Consider the following 15,598-nt stretch of genomic DNA (forward strand, 5'->3'; position numbering starts at 1 on the left):
GCATTGGCCAGCAGCCCCCAGTGAGAACATGCCCTCCAAATAGAGAATGTGCCACCATCAACACAAACAGCACATTTCCACCAGCCAGGGCTTCACCAGCCTAATCTCTTCTTTTAGAAGACTAATTCTGTTTGAACCTGGAAACAGTAGGCACTCTCAAATAAAAGTCTCTGACAGTGGGGTTTAGGAGAGCCCACACCTTCTGCAGGACACAAGTGCTGAAGGATCCATGCAAACCACTGCTACTGTCTGCCACCCTTCAAGGCAGCAGGAGGCAAGCAGAGAGGCAGGGCACTTTTTCCATTGCCCTAAGTATTTCCAAAAGATTTTTTGCCACCTTCCCTAAAGCAGAAATAAAACTTGATAGAGAGGATTAGCCCAAACTGCCTGTTGGTATATCACGTGTTCAAAATCCACTGCATTAAAAGCAAAAAAAAATTCCTTCTTAGTCCTTTCTTATTTCCAGTCATTTTTACATCTGTGCAATAATTACTTAATTTTGCATTTTTTAGCATGCTGGGCTTTTGTTAGAACTAGAAATGGATCAACCCAGCCAAGCAATTTATTTTGAAATTTCATTTTAGAATAGCTCTAGACAATACCTAAAGCAGCTCCTGTAAGAATATACACCTTACAGGATGTATATACATCTAGGTGTTTGTTGCCACCTCACAGAATGTAAGGCAGCACATCTGCATGCACAGGAAGGGGTCCTACTTACACAGAGTCCATCTGGTCCTCTCAGCTACAAAATGAGGAGGAAACTCATCCAAAATTATCTTCCTCCCTCTCACTAGAAAAGATTTTCACCTGGACAAAAACAAACCAACAAGCAACAAAAACCAAAACAAACAAAAACCAAACAAATAAAAAAAAATCCCCAACAACAACACAAAATTCCTGCTCTCCCCACAGGACCTGCACATTAAGTCTACAGCAGCACACACACAAAAAACCTGTCGAGCTCATTAAGTCTGACATGCAATGCAAAACATTTGCAAATCAGGCTCTCCTGTACCAAGGAGGTGAATAAAACTTTCCTACACATTGAGAACTACCTGGTAGTAAGTAATATTTGAGTTAAAATTTTGCCCATAGAAAAAGATCAGTCCCTCTTCCAAGAAGACCAACCAGAATGTCATTATCAAGTGGTTAATGGGTTGTCAAGACAGCACACCTATTCAACTTCCTCTGCAACAAAAATGTCAGAGTAAATAGGAACGTTAGCCTTTATTTGTTTTAAAACCGACTCAACTGTAAAATAATTAAGGCATCTAATCCCACACACTTATCTTGATTGATCTTTTTCTGCTGCAGTTTTCAGGTCAGTTGCCCCAGCAACATCCAGTAACAACTTTCAAACAGACTGAGGTAAACACACACACACAGAGTAAGCACAGTTTGGAAGGTATTTTTACACATACACAGACAGAAGAAATCCTCTGTGAAGTCCCAGTATTTTTCCCATCTTAAAAATGCATTATTTAAAAGTGGTTTGAATATTCTGCTATTACATAACAGGTGTTTCTCTTTCCTTGTAAGCAACACCATCATGAAAATAGCACTGAATTTTTGAATTGCTTGCTGAAAACAGCTGTATAATTGGGCATGGCATTTACTGTAGAACAGTAAAGAAAAAAATAGAGGGAAAAGGTGTTTACCACTTCTTTCAGCTTTCTAAGGATGTAGAGAAGCAGTATTTCCTACAGGTAAATACCAGTGCATTAGAAATCCATTCTCTCTCAGAATCAGCCTTCTCTCTCCTAATGAATCAATACCTGTAATAACCCATTTTTAATGTTTCCCAAAGCCACCAGGGCAAGAAATGTCTCCCCCTCCCCTATGCAAAGAAACTTTCTGATTTAACTACACAGAAAGCATATGAAAAGAAAGATTATATGCAGCATACAACCCACTGCCTGGGGGCTATAATAATACTGATTAATGTGCATACATTTTGTCTCTATTGTATTCCCTTCCACGTTTAATAATCTTTCCACTTGTAGCATAAATAAACTTCTAACAGCCACTCTTGTTTTAATCTTCAGAAGATTGTTTAGACACCTCTGTGACAGAGTTTTAAAAACACATCTAGTCTCAAACAGTGTTTGTCACAAAGAGCTCCCAAAGCATTTCTTGGGCACACTTCCCACCATGTCCTCTTGCTGGGCTCAGAGCTGACACAGTCCAAAGGAAGAAGCCAGCCCACAGCATCATTACAAAAGTCATAAAGAAAAGTTATAAAAATCACTCTTCAGTATCTCAAGAAAGCAATCCACTCCTATTAGGCTGAATACAAACTAATTCTGTGAATCACAAATTAAGTTGGTATTAAAAGGAAAGAGGAGACAAAGAGCTTTTTTCTCCTCTTAGGAACAAATCTGGTTCCTTCTGAAGGGCTTCACAAGATCTCAAACACCAAAATTCCTGCACTTAACAGATTCAAATGCTGAAAAACAAAGATTATCTGAGTACCTCTTCTACCCACATACAATCCCTAGAAATCTTCAAAAAGAAGCTATGGAAAAAAACTTCTCAACTGGAACACACAGACTGTAGACAAGCAACCAAGCCCAATAGTTAAAAACAACAACAACAACAAAAAAAAAAAACCAAAAAAAAAACCCCAAAAAAAAGGAAGAATTGAAAGCAAAGGGGTAGGAAGTAGCAGATGACCAAAGTTTCTAGGGAAAACTCAAGGAAGATGTTGACAAGATAATGATGCACATCAACAGCTTCAGTCAAAAAGGCAGAAAGGCATCTTAAAAGAAACAACTAAAAATCTTCCTGGAAATTGTTTAAGTTCCATCAATTGTGCCAACACAGAAAACACCTGCACCATATGAAAGAGGAGAAAAAACGAATATATTTTACTTAAACTAGTGGAATTTGGTAAAAGTTAACATAGCATTTTTTTAAAATGCACACAAAGGACCAAAACAAAGCAGTAGACATGTTGAGACTGTGGAAACACAAGAGATGAAATGTTTAGTCTATCTACATATGAAAAAGTAAACTACTTTTGCAAAAGTAAATTAATAAAGCTTTAGAAAAAACTGGGTATATAAATACTTTTTATGGATTTTTATGATACTGGTGGTTACTCGTGTCTTCCAAAGGGAGCTTAGACCACCAGTAATGAAAACTTCTTTTCCTCCCTTACAAACTTCCTAATGATTATTGGTACTGAAGTAATTTTCTCTCTGCATTTTTGCCTTTATAGGCTGAGCTTCCTCATGCAGCCCCTGAGCCTGCACTAGGTCCCATCCAGTGCAGGCAGGCACTTGTTTCAGCCCATTCCAGCAGCAACAGGGAGAGGTTCAGGTGTCAGCTGGCACGCAGAGACCCAGGAGCAGCCCTGCAGGGATCTGCTCACGCTAACAAAAGCAGCAACCATCTCTGCAAGGAGGACACTCCAGCCCCACACAAAGCACAGCTGCACCACTTTACTGCAATCCCTGCTGAAGTTGCTCTCCTGGCACTTTTTCCTGCCCAGGGACCAGTTTTGCCATCTCACTTCACCACTGCAAGATGAGGTCAGCACAAGGCAAGGAGATCCATCTCACAGCTCAAGTAAAACTAAAGAGAACTCCTAAAATAACCCAAAGCAGGTTTTCTCAGGTACTGGTGGCTGCTTGCCCCAAGGCAAGCTAACAGCCAAGCCAAGCTTTGTGATAAAAATCTTGCCTCACCCAGCAAAATAAGTTCCTTGGGAGTTTGGTGTCCTGGTGACACAAAGAGCAGCTGCAGGACAGCAGAGCGAGGTGACCCAGAGCAGCTCAGCCTCCAGAACAGAGGAGAGCACAAGACACTCAGACCAGTGGATTATGAAATCCAACAGGCCTGGAGAAGTGGCCATGGGCATCTCCAATCATCTCCAAAAGCTCCTCTTCTCAGGGTGCTTATGGGACTCAGCACAGGTGTCAGGTTTTCTTGCCCAGAAGTTTTCCAGCACATTCTAAATGCGTGGTTACCACAGCACCATATGTATCCAGCAAGTGATGCTCATACAAATAAAAACAAATTGCCATTTGGCAATAACTGACTTTTTACATTAGAAATGTTATTTGTACTTCATTTACAATGTGCTTTAAAAAGCACTAAGAAGTTTTCTGGAACTGTTACATTATTTCAGCAAGAATGGAAAGCATGAGTTTAAGATTACTGACTTTAAAGACAGCCTTTTGATGGGAGCGTCCCTCCTAACATGCAAAAGGAGTTCTCTGTATGTAAGAATCCAATTACTTTTTTAATTTTGGGAGTTGTTGTAGCTTTGATCATCCTAAAAGATAGGAAAATATTTCTTATGTCTATTTTGTCTTTGGATGTTTGACTGTGTCTTTTATTGCTCTGGTTTGGAACTTGAACTTAGCATTTTCCTGTTATACCCAAATACTGTAGAGCATAAGAGAGCTGGATAAAAGGTGGGAAAAAAGGATTATATTCCTTACTTAGAAAAGGGAATAATTTCCTAATCTTTTTCTAAAAGCACAACATACTGTACAAAAAGTTTACATAATGCTGGAACTAATAAATATGTGTAAACTTAATATTGGGAGAGGAATTTTGAAATTACACTGACTCCAAGTTTCAGTATAAGGAAAAAAAAAAAAAACCAGAACTAAACTGCTTGAGTCTACTTGTTTAAAAAAACAGTTCAGTTATTTGGCTCTTCTTCCTTTTCCAAGCCCAATTGCTACACCAGAGATTAACTCCCTTTTGTCAAAAAGTTACCCACTATTAAAAAAGGAGTGTGAAAATGCTATAGGGAAAAAAAGTGATATACCATGAAAAAAAATACTACAAAACTTTACAAAGATTATCCCCAAACTGCATCTAAAACCAAGACTCACACCAACTCCTGCCATCTTTTTCAACATTCACTATACTGAAATAGAACAACTGAAGAACTGGGGGGAAGAACCTAGCCTGAAGGAAATACTACATTATCAAAGCCACCAACTAAAATCCATTTTCACAATTACATGCTGTTCCCCTGCTCACCTGTCACTCAAAGCACAGTGACTCTGAAGAAAAACAAAGCTACAATTTCTCTAAAATTCTGTGAAAGAGGTACAGGCTCTAAATTAAAACAGTCTCTAAAGGGAGGGCAGGGGAAGCCAAGACCAGGTAACAGGATTTTCCAGGCTTTATCCTTCATTATAGGTTATTTCAGGTTAAACAGAGGGTGCTCACTGCCTGTAGAAGTCAGAAAAGGCAGCCCATTACTAACCCATATCACAGCATCAGTTATTTTTGGCTGCTTCAAATAGAGTTACATGGTCACTTCAGGTGCACTGCACACACAGCAGTGGTCTGGAAGATGCTCAGTGCTCATCCTCGCTCCTCTCCTCGTGTTTGGTGCTGTGCTCAGCCCAGCCACAGTTCTGAAATACAGCTTCAGACACCTGAAGTCCCATCCTATACCTACCCCAAATAACGAGCTTTTCTTTCAAGATCTGCTAAAGGTAATTCATTCTTTTCTGCTCCACCTCTGATTGTCAGTGAAGGGATCTCAAGAAACAGAATATTTCAGTGACTTGGGAACTTGGAAAACACAAAATGGTACAAACAAGCTTTTCTGAAGTCTGAAAGGTGGATACTATTTCACAAAATTCAACAGCAACCCGGTGACAGAGGAATGTTGGTAGCACCACCATGACAATTCCACATTTCTTCTTCCCTCAACCAAGGATCACCAGGTGATTATCAGGCCTGCTCTACCCAACTTGTACTTCTGTCAGTCAGAGCAGTTTAATTCACCTGCAATGCTTCTACAGATCAGGTGAAATCATTTTATATATTCAGAAAAGCCGAGGCTGATCTAATAAAAAAAAAATGTAAGAAGGCCTCTCTGTCCTATGCCTTACTCCCCAAAGTTCTGGGCAGAAGGGAACACTGCCTGCAGGAACTGTTCTGTGAGTGCACAGCATTCGTGTGCCACGCTGCAACAGTGAAATTTAGCTGCACTAAAAGCAGTTTCTCCTTCTGTATTTAACATTCCTCCAAAATACACATTCAGCCTCAAATGACAGTGCTGTTCCTGCTACCAACGCTGCTTTTCTCCCCTCTCACATACAAGAAAGCCAACTACAAAACTCCCGTTTCGAAACGCACCGCTTTGTCAAAAGGGCCTTTGTTGCCACGATCAGCACACTGGCAAAAGGGAAAATACAAGAAAGAGATCCTATAGAGGTAAGAGGAAAACTAAAAACAGGAAGTGTGCAATGCCTTCAAAGAGGGGTCTCTGCACCTCAACACAAAACACAGCCTGACACTCCTACACCTTTGGATTGGGGCTTTCACAAGAATTTAGTACAGTTAATTCTGTTCCACCCAGGGGCTGCTGAGCTAACCAACCCTCTGCCTCTGACAGTGCTGCTCAGCCTCCCATCCCCTTTAAGAGATGCCATCAATCCCACAGATGCTTTTGGAAAAATCACCTCCAAAACAGCGTTTGTTTTGAAGCAACTGCTGCAAACTGGAGGACACAAGGAGAAAAGCAGAGCATGCAAATTCCAGTGTTTCTATCAGTGAGTTCTGAAAGATGAGTTGCAAGCTCAGTCTTCCTCCCCACACCCTGTCTTTGTCTCTGCTATCTGGTTATGCAGGAGCCGGTCTCATTTCCCCGTTTCCATAGGTAGTTGTTTGAAAGAGAGGAGGGAGGAAACATGCAAAAAAAAAAAAAAAAAAAAAAAACCAAAAAAACAAAAAACCCTGAAACAAAGAAAAATCACAAGTGCCGCAGAGACCGCAGGGCAGGGGCAGCTCCCCGAGCAATTTTTCAATGAAACTTTATTCCAGCTCATGGCATCCGTCCAATTACAAACCGCCCCCAAGCCCGGAGAGCCACGCACCACCACCGCACTCGGAACTGGAACACCCAGCCGAATTTATCTATTAAAAAAAAAAAAAAAAAAATTAATTCGCAAGCACGAGCGGTGCCACACCCTGAGCGAGCAACTACAAGAGAAGCCCCCCAGGAAGAGGTGGAGGGAGTGAAAAGCCCAAGGGCTCTCAACATGCGCTACCATAAAAGGTCCGCGGCAGCGCAGATAACGCCGTCCCCGCCGCTCCGCCGGGATCGGTTTTCCCCGGTAAGTCCGCGTTAACACTTTGCTCTATTTATTTGCCATCTCACCATGCCGCTTCGTAATACAGTATTGACCTATTTTCCAGGTGCTTAATTAATCTCTCTGCTGGCTGCCACGCTTGTTAGAGAGCTACTGTGTGTATTTTAAACTTAGTTTATAGAAAGCTCCAGCGAATTAGGTCTGTTATGGAATTACTATGTCAGGAAGTAGGACCTCGCAGTCCGTCCCAGCTTTCCTACATCAACCAGAGCCTAAACTTTTTGCAAACGATGGCACGGGAGGTAATACTGGGGTAGAAAATAAATAACCACAGAAACATGCATTGTTACCAACAACTGCAGCTCTACTTAATGTAATCATCTCTCATAGTAACATACTTTCCCACAATTTAAAGACACTAAAACAACTGAAATAAACAAGGCAATACGCAAGTAGGAAGACGCGAAATACACAAGCAGGAAGATGCAAAAACATCAGGGCGCCACTTAATTTCTGGCAAGTACAGCCCTGGAGTCCCAAAAACTAAGTTAACAAAGAAGGAAACAATCCCAGTTTCTGACATTTTAAGTCAGATGCAACAGTTAGTAACAAAAGTATAGCCTCAAAAGAAAGCTCTTTATTATATACGTGTAAGCACATAGCACCGACGATTGAGGGCTTGATCTAAATAAAAATAATTTTTACAAACTCATCACTATTTCCTACAGCGTTAAACACACGTAAACGCACCTGCCAGCTTTACAATTGACACCGCGACGAATCCAGAACAAACCCCGCACAATCCCTGCCGCAACCATTACGGCAAAGCCTCCGGCAAACAAACCCCTCTGTTTCCACAGACCTCGTTCTTGGGAACTGACCAAATTTTAAAGCGTCCACTTCCTTTCCAGTTGCTGTTAGTGATACCGGGCACCATTTGCCGCCCCAGCTTTCCCCCCCCACCCCCAGCGCGGGTCTCTCCTCGGGGGTCAGGGGCGAGGGTCGCGTCCCGCCGGGACTGCCAGGAGCGCCCGCGGCTGCGGCCGAGCGGGACCCGGAGCGGGAGGAGCCGCGCCCGGCGCCGCCCCGGGACCCCCCGCCGCCCGGGCGGCCCCGGCGCTCCATACAAGGCGCAGGAGGAGGCGGCGCGCCCGGAGGGGAGCGGGGCAGCGCCGGCGCCGCCGCCGGGAAAGGGCGAGGGGCGGCCGCACCTCCCCCGCCGGGCGGCGGCGGCCTCGCCCGGCACCCGGGGCGGCTCGGGGCGGGCGCCTGGGGAACGGGAAACTTCGGGGACGCGGCGGGGCAGGCGCCGTCGAGGGCAGCGGGAAGGGGAAGCGGCGCTGCCCGCTCCCCGCCGCCGCTGCCCCGGGCAGGGGGGTCGGGTCTGCCGCGGAGCCCCCCGCGGGCAGGGCGCGAACGCCGCCGGCGGAGGCAGAGACAGCGCCGCTCTCCGCCCGCCGGGGCCGGCCCCGCTCGCCGCCGGCCGCTCACCTTCACGGGTCGGGCCGCGCTGGCGTCCGCGCTGGAGCTGCCGCCGCCGCCGCCGCCGCCCTGGGCATGTCCGGGAGCGCTCCGGGAAGCGCCGCTCCGGCCGGGCTCAGCCGCTCAGCCCCGCCGCTGCTGCTGCCGCCGCCGCCTCGGCCGCTGCCATCTTGTCCTGGCGGCTGCGAGGGAAGAGCCCCAGCTCAGCCCGCTCGACAGACCGGGCCTCCGCCTCATCTTCCCGGGGAGGGACCCAACCCGCCCCCGGCCGCCGCCTCCTCCTCCTCCTCCGCCGCCGCCTCCGCCTCCTCCCGCCTCCGCCCTGCCCGCGGCGGCCTAGCGGCGCCCGCCGCCGCCCATCGCCCCGAGCGGCGGGCCGCGGCCCCGCCGAGCGCTGCGGAGGGGGCGCCGGCCGAGCCCCGCTCCGGCGCGCCCCGGCCCCCGCCCAGCCCGCGGGGCGCAGCCTGCGGAGCGCTCCCGCCGCCCGGCCCGCTACGCCCGGCCCGGCGGCAGCGCCCCCGCCCGGCCCCGCCGCGCGGCGCAGCCGCCGCCGCCGCCGCCCCGCGCTCGGAGCGCGCTGCGCGCCCGGCCCCGCTCCGCGCTCCCTTCTCCTGCCCTCCCGCACCGGCCCGCCGAGGCAGCCGTGCGGATATCGCCGGCCCTGGCAGCAGCGCAGCGGCGGAGCCTTCTCAGCGCCAGCTGACGGTCCCCCCGGGAAGTCCTGGGAGGGCAACTTGAGATGCTCCTAGCGCGAACTCTCCTCTCTGCCCGCCCCGGTCTGCCACTGCCTGGAGGAAGGCAAGCTCGTGCTTTGTCGGGGGTCTCCGAGGAGCAGCTGTAAAACCCCCAAAAAACACTCCGGTGCTGGCCGTCCCAATCACCACACCCCAAGCGCTGAGCTCTCCCTCCCACCTCGTTGGCTGCCAAATCCCGTAACAACGCGCATAACGATGAGCAAACCGGTGCCAGGACAAAGGCCCGGCTCTCAGGACCTGGAGCTTAGAAGATGACACGGTGAGACTGAACATGTGAACTCCCAGTTCATTTACATGAGTGCTGTGGCCTCGTAAGACAAAGAGACTTCCCCAGCCAGCCCTGAAAACAGCTGTGAAGCACCAACCTTCCAGATCTGGTCTGACATCCTTCCCTGGCGAGCAGTCCTTGCCACGCTAGCCCGAGCCCATCAGACACACCGGCAGCTACAGAGGTAACAGGACAGAGCAAATGTATTGACCAGTTTTCATCCTGCGCTACAGTTCAGCATTTTGCCTTGCTCAACTCTTCACAGAACAACAGGATACACCCCCAGTAACATGTCCCTAATATTACACATCACTTAAATATTAGTGGTTTGTAGGACTGGCCAGCTTCTGCAAACAGCATTCTTGACCCGAAATAGTGTTCAGCTGATGTGGGGTGAAAAAGGAATTACTGTTTGCCTATGAAGTATTTAGCCCCAAGATAAATCCCTTGGCTACAGCTACAACTGGACATCACATGCTTCTCCACCTCTTGCCAAAAATAACAAAGAATTTCTTTATTTACTTGCACAACTACACGTACTCTGCTATTTTTTCTCACTACTTGTTCCAGTATTTTCAACACGTGTCTGCTTGATTTTAACCTTTATTTAGGACCAATCCTTGTAATAAAGATTGTTAGGATGTGAAGTCAGAATTTGAATTAATTAATTGGAGAGGCCAGACATTGTATGGAAGTGCTGAAACCTAACATTGGATTTATTACCACAACACCACCAGTTTTCAGTCTTGTAAGTAATGAGCCATATAATTTAGGCCTGGGGAAGAAATAGGTGGGTGTGAATGGTAAATTATAGCACTCAAGAGCTGCTCATAACATCTATTGCTTACTAATTTTAGAAATATTAATCAAGCTCCTAAAAAATAACATCCTACAGAGTTATTTCTACACTTTTTATTAACATATAAATAGACAGTAAATGTTGATAAACATTCTTGTTGATTACTTAACCACACAAATTTTAAAATGGCTTTTAAAAAAAGCACATTAAATATATGCTGATTCAACCCATACTTGATCTGCAAACTTAAATTGGTGTATATCACCCCAAATTTTGGTCCACTGATGAGTCTCAACATAAGTTTTCCAGCTGTTTTTTTAGGACCTGTTTCTAGCAAATTTCTCATGTTTCACCATGCACCTTCTTACAGTTTGATAACCAAAACAATCCAAATACAGCTGTAAATTTGAATGATACCAATCCTCTGCTAACAGGCAAAATGATCAGTCCAGTGCTCCACGGATATATATGCACAATATTCACCAACTTTCAGAAACAGATTTTAATTTAGATTTAGAAAAGAAGGGGTGACTTTGGGCTCATTAACCTCTCTCATCATACTGTTCTCTCACTGGAGTTTTGGGCTTGCTGAATGACAGCACCTCCTGAAACATCCCAGCACTGTCTGTCCTCATGTTCCAGTTTTTGCTAATTAGATCAAGCTAGACTTCCACTCACCTTGCAACAGGAGTATCGCCAGCGTGTAATCAAACTCTCAAATCTCTTTGAAACTCCTTCAGTTGCTTTTGTGGAGCACAGCACCCCTCTGCAGATCCATTGTTTGTCCTTATTTCCTTACAAGCTCCCTCAAGAAGCTCCCTTCGTTGGGACCTGTTTCAATTGAAGGTTTCCTCATCTGCTGCAGCATTGGGACTGAGGGCTGGCCACAGCCAGTGTGAGCTGGAGTGATGAACCTCCTCTGTCAGTGACTCCTAGGGATTACTTTGGCCACAAAATAGTTTTGAAGTGCCCACAAAGCACAGTAAAACAACATTAGATGTATCAGCGAGCTTTAAACACTCTGATGACCCTTTTTTATCACAGGTTAAATGTGACTGTGTCTGAGAAGCCCTCACATGACTTCTTTTTTTTTGTCACCTGGAAAACAGTAAACACTTCCCTGTCCTAATTTTCTCTTGGCGGGTACATCTGTGCTGGTAGGCCACGGAGGGGTTAATGTGGAAACTCCTGTTACACCTGTAAGTGCTGTGGACTCCTGATACCCTTTGGAGGGGAGGGTTTTGTTTCAAAGTGCTTAAGTAACTGAGTGGAAGGAGGCCCCGTGTCATTTAGATTCATTTATGAAGTTCAGCACTGAAACACACCCCCCCGCCGTGGGCTCCTGTTCCTCCTTGTCTCCAAGCCTTTGCAGAGGATAAGCACTGCTTAGGTGTGAGTGCTCTGAGTGGAAAAGAAAACCCAGAAGTTAGAAGATACTTCCAACAGATGTAATCTATTATGCAGCAAAAAGAAATGATCTGAGGACAAACACAGGCTAGAAGCTTTTGGCAGAACACCTACCAATGACATTCTGTGCTATTTTTGTTACCAAAATCCCAAGTGTAGATGCAGACTGAAAATGCTCTGACTAGAACAATTTGTTTTACTCCTCAAACTGCTACAAGCTGTATCATCAAAACACTTTTTACAGCCAGTGTGAGTTGTTCATATCACCTTATGAGTTGCTTGTATCAGCTAGACTCTTAATTTTTGAACAAGCTTGAGTCCTGAATGAGGCTCTGCCATCAGAGGTAAGGACAGGAGGAGGCAAGACCACAGGGCTGTAATTCCATCCAGAAGGCTCAGAATGACACCAATAGCATAGATGCAATTGCATGGAACAGCAAGGCACGGTCCCAGTGCAAAGGGACAGAACTGGGCTCTCACAATTCTCCTGAGCAGTTGAATTTTCCCAGTGATGCCTCTCCAGTGCTGGCACTGGACATCCCATTCAGCAGATTCAGCTCTCCCAGCAGAAAAGGCTTTCCTTGGGTCAGGAAAACACTCAGTGACTGTCAGAGCTGACACAAAGAGGAAGGCAGAGTTTCTCCTTGGCACCTGGATGGGAGAGCTGAGTTTCCTGGGTAGAAATTATGAAATCCAAACAACCCAGAAGCTGCTTGGCAATTTTAATTTAGATTTAGTGTTGTTGTGATCCCTGCAGGTGTCCAGGCCTTCACAGGTAGAACAAGCAAAGATTCCACTTAAATTCACCTTTTTTTAAAACTTGCAGGCCACAGTCTTTAGTCTTTCCCATTTAATAATTTGTTAAGCAGGGAGTTAATTCATGGATTCAACTTACAGGATTTGAAATTACAGTATTTACTGGTTTTCACATTGGCTGAAATATTTTATGCTTACAGTATTTATCCTTCCCACCCAGACATAAGACTGGACAAAATTAAATATTGTTTTTTCCTCACAATTTCTTATCTAAAGCACTTTTAAACTGATTTTACTGTCACCTAAGTATGACTTGTATTATGAGAAACAAGCATTCGATATTCTGCATTTGGATCAAAATTTTTCCAGATCCAAATTCCTGTGGAAACATGTAAAAGGGTCAGAGTTAAGCTGATAAAAAGTGCTCTTTTAAAATACAAAAATTTAAATGTACACTTCCCACTGATTACTATCACATTCAGATAAGCATGGTTCAAAGTTCCCCATCTCCCCTCCCCATAGATATGTCTGCTGGATATATCCAAAATCCAACCTTCTGTTGCTGGGTGTAAATGGAAAATTACTTCCAAATTTAAAGCAAACATACACTTTGCTCCTTTTGCAACAACTGGAAGGTCAGTTGAGAAGCACTGTGTTTCCTCCATTAAAAACACACAGATTTCTCTGTGCATTTTCTACTGAGACATTTGCCAAAATAAGTACAAATTTCACCTTTTATTTCCACTTCATTTTTTGTATATTTAATGCAGGACTGAAAAAAAAAATGGACAGGGTGGAGTGGAGGTTGGTGAAAGTATTTGTTTATTGTTTGCTGTTTAACTTACAAATTCAACAGTCTGTCTCCTCTGGAAAGATTTAAAAGCTGCTAGGGACAGAAAATGCTTTCCATGGGCTCCTGGTGGTTTTGGGGCTTTGTGCCTGCTTGTGCCAATGTTCATTTCAGAAAGACATCACAGGTCCCTGTGCATCCCCAAGGATGGGGCTCTTCCAAAGAAGAAAATCAGATTAAAGCATTCTTCAGATTACCTGTCTTTCTACTTGTTCCTTCCTCAGCCTTTAAAACCCAGCTCCAAGAAGCCTCCTGCACCATCCTGACATTGCTCTTTCAAATTCTGCCAGGTAATGGTGGAATTTTCTCTTAGGAAATAAATTTGCCTGGTATCTAAAGGTGACTAAAATGGTAATTCTTAGAAAATGTGAGAAGGAATCTAAAATCTTTTTGGGTTATCACGTGGATAAAAGCTGGCTGACTTGAGATGAAATGCACTCCTCATCCAAACTAAAACACTAATCCCCTAATTTTTCACATCACAGAAAGGCAGAATAACTACACTGTAGAATCATTAAGATTGGAAAAGACTTCCAAGATCATCGAGTCCAACCTTTAATAGAAGAGTGATATTTATGTACAAGGCAAAAGAAAAAAAACTTAAGTAGAAAAAAATCCAATTATTTTTTCTTGAAATTACATAAATACCTACTAGTTCAATTTAGGTTTTACAGAACTTTTCTCTCTCTTTTTTTTTTTTTTTTTTCAATTGTTTCTTTTCAACCTTCATGTCCTTTTCAGTGCCATATTTGTTGAAACAGCTAATTGGGACGACTATAATTTAAAAATATGGCACCCTGCTAATTGTCACAGACGATTTTGCTCAGGGACACTGTGAGATATTTATTTCTCTGCTTGTGTTCCTCTTACATCAGTAGGTGAAGATTTGACAGATGCTTCATTGCTGTGCTTTAAACTATGCAAAGAACTTGTTCATATTAACGTATTTTCTTTAACAAAGAGTTCAAGAAATGCAATATTTTGTGGGGTGGTTGAAATATCTTTACTGGATCATGTAAATGCTAAGGTATCATGGTATTGTATTTTTCAGAGTATATTTTAATTTTCAGTCTGATTTTCCTCTCTGTTAGAGCCATAGAAGTGGATCGTTCCTCACTCAGGTTCCATAGGAGATCCACAAGGAAAGGGTCTGTCTTCAGGAAATGTGTCACACTAATGTACATTTCTAGTCTGACACTGTAAATTTTCTTGCATTTTCTTTACTCTCTTCATGTAGTCATTAGCCTTTGTGGTGTTTGAGTGTCTTTCACATAAGTGTATTTAATAATTACATTTTTATGCTCACTCAAGCAGGAAAATAATTAGAAGTGATTGTTAGGGTTAACGAATGTTAAATGTGTACAAAAATACAGTATGTTTCTATTTTTGAGGTGTTTGGCAAGGTCAAATATATTTTACGATATCTGACTATTATAAGATAAAATAGAGAGAACCTGATATCATCTGAGAATGATAATATTCAAGGCAATCAACAAAAAATGAGATAATCCAGTCCCAATTTAATGATAGCCAAACATTGGAAAAATGTTTACTTTACATAAAAGTTGAAAAAACACTAAAACACTTTTTCTGTGGAGGAGAAAAATTACCTTTCAAAATAAAAAGCATATTTAAAATTAAAATTCCAATGACTTTGGGCTAATTTTAAAAATCTTTGATAGCAAATATTGCCATTTTTTCCCTGTTGTTTTGCAATAAGCATCAATAAGCTCACGACATTTAGGAATATCCATAGGGTACCACCCACTAATACCACAATAATTTCATTTTTACAGGTGAGGAATGACTTCTGTCCTCAGTGACTGATACATTGCAAGATCAAGGGCTGCAGGCAGATGAAGAGCACAAGAAATGCTCCAGCTGACCTCACTTTCCAAAACGCATCATTCCTTCAAATAAACGTCACTAAACACCAGCAGGCAGGCGAATGACAGAATTAAAACATAACCCTGCATTACTCCAGTGAGTTGGTGCTTATTAGCAGTAATGTCTACTGGCAGCAGGGAAAATGCTGACAGAAATAAAGATTTCTGGGGCTGTGCTTCTGCAGCGTATTCCAAAGTAAATAGTCTGGTTAGCTGGCTGCTGGGCCAGGCTGGTGTGGCAAAGAGAAGTTTTATCTTAATACAGAATGTGTCAGCCTCCCCCACGAGCTGCAGCACACAGGAGTGGAGCCTGCTGTAACTC

General features: G+C 44.1%; 1 protein-coding gene and 1 long non-coding RNA gene across 2 annotated transcripts in view; one reads left to right on the plus strand and one right to left on the minus strand.

Moving 5' to 3' along the window:
- Positions 1-8,874, minus strand: part of HIPK3 (homeodomain interacting protein kinase 3) — a 64,728-nt gene extending 55,854 nt beyond the window's left edge. Inside the window, exon 1 of the mRNA XM_053946721.1 lies at positions 8,565-8,874. The gene's annotated coding sequence lies outside the window, so the exon portion shown is untranslated. The remainder of the gene's footprint in view (positions 1-8,564) is intronic.
- A 283-nt stretch (positions 8,875-9,157) lies between these two features.
- On the plus strand, positions 9,158-15,368 carry LOC128789775 (uncharacterized). Its single transcript, XR_008431525.1, has 2 exons — positions 9,158-9,762; positions 15,187-15,368. It is a non-coding gene; the product is annotated as an uncharacterized LOC128789775 (long non-coding RNA).
- Positions 15,369-15,598: the final 230 nt, after the last annotated feature.

Source organism: Vidua chalybeata, chromosome 6, assembly GCF_026979565.1.
Source record: "Vidua chalybeata isolate OUT-0048 chromosome 6, bVidCha1 merged haplotype, whole genome shotgun sequence".
Taxonomy (NCBI): Eukaryota; Metazoa; Chordata; class Aves; order Passeriformes; family Viduidae; genus Vidua; species Vidua chalybeata.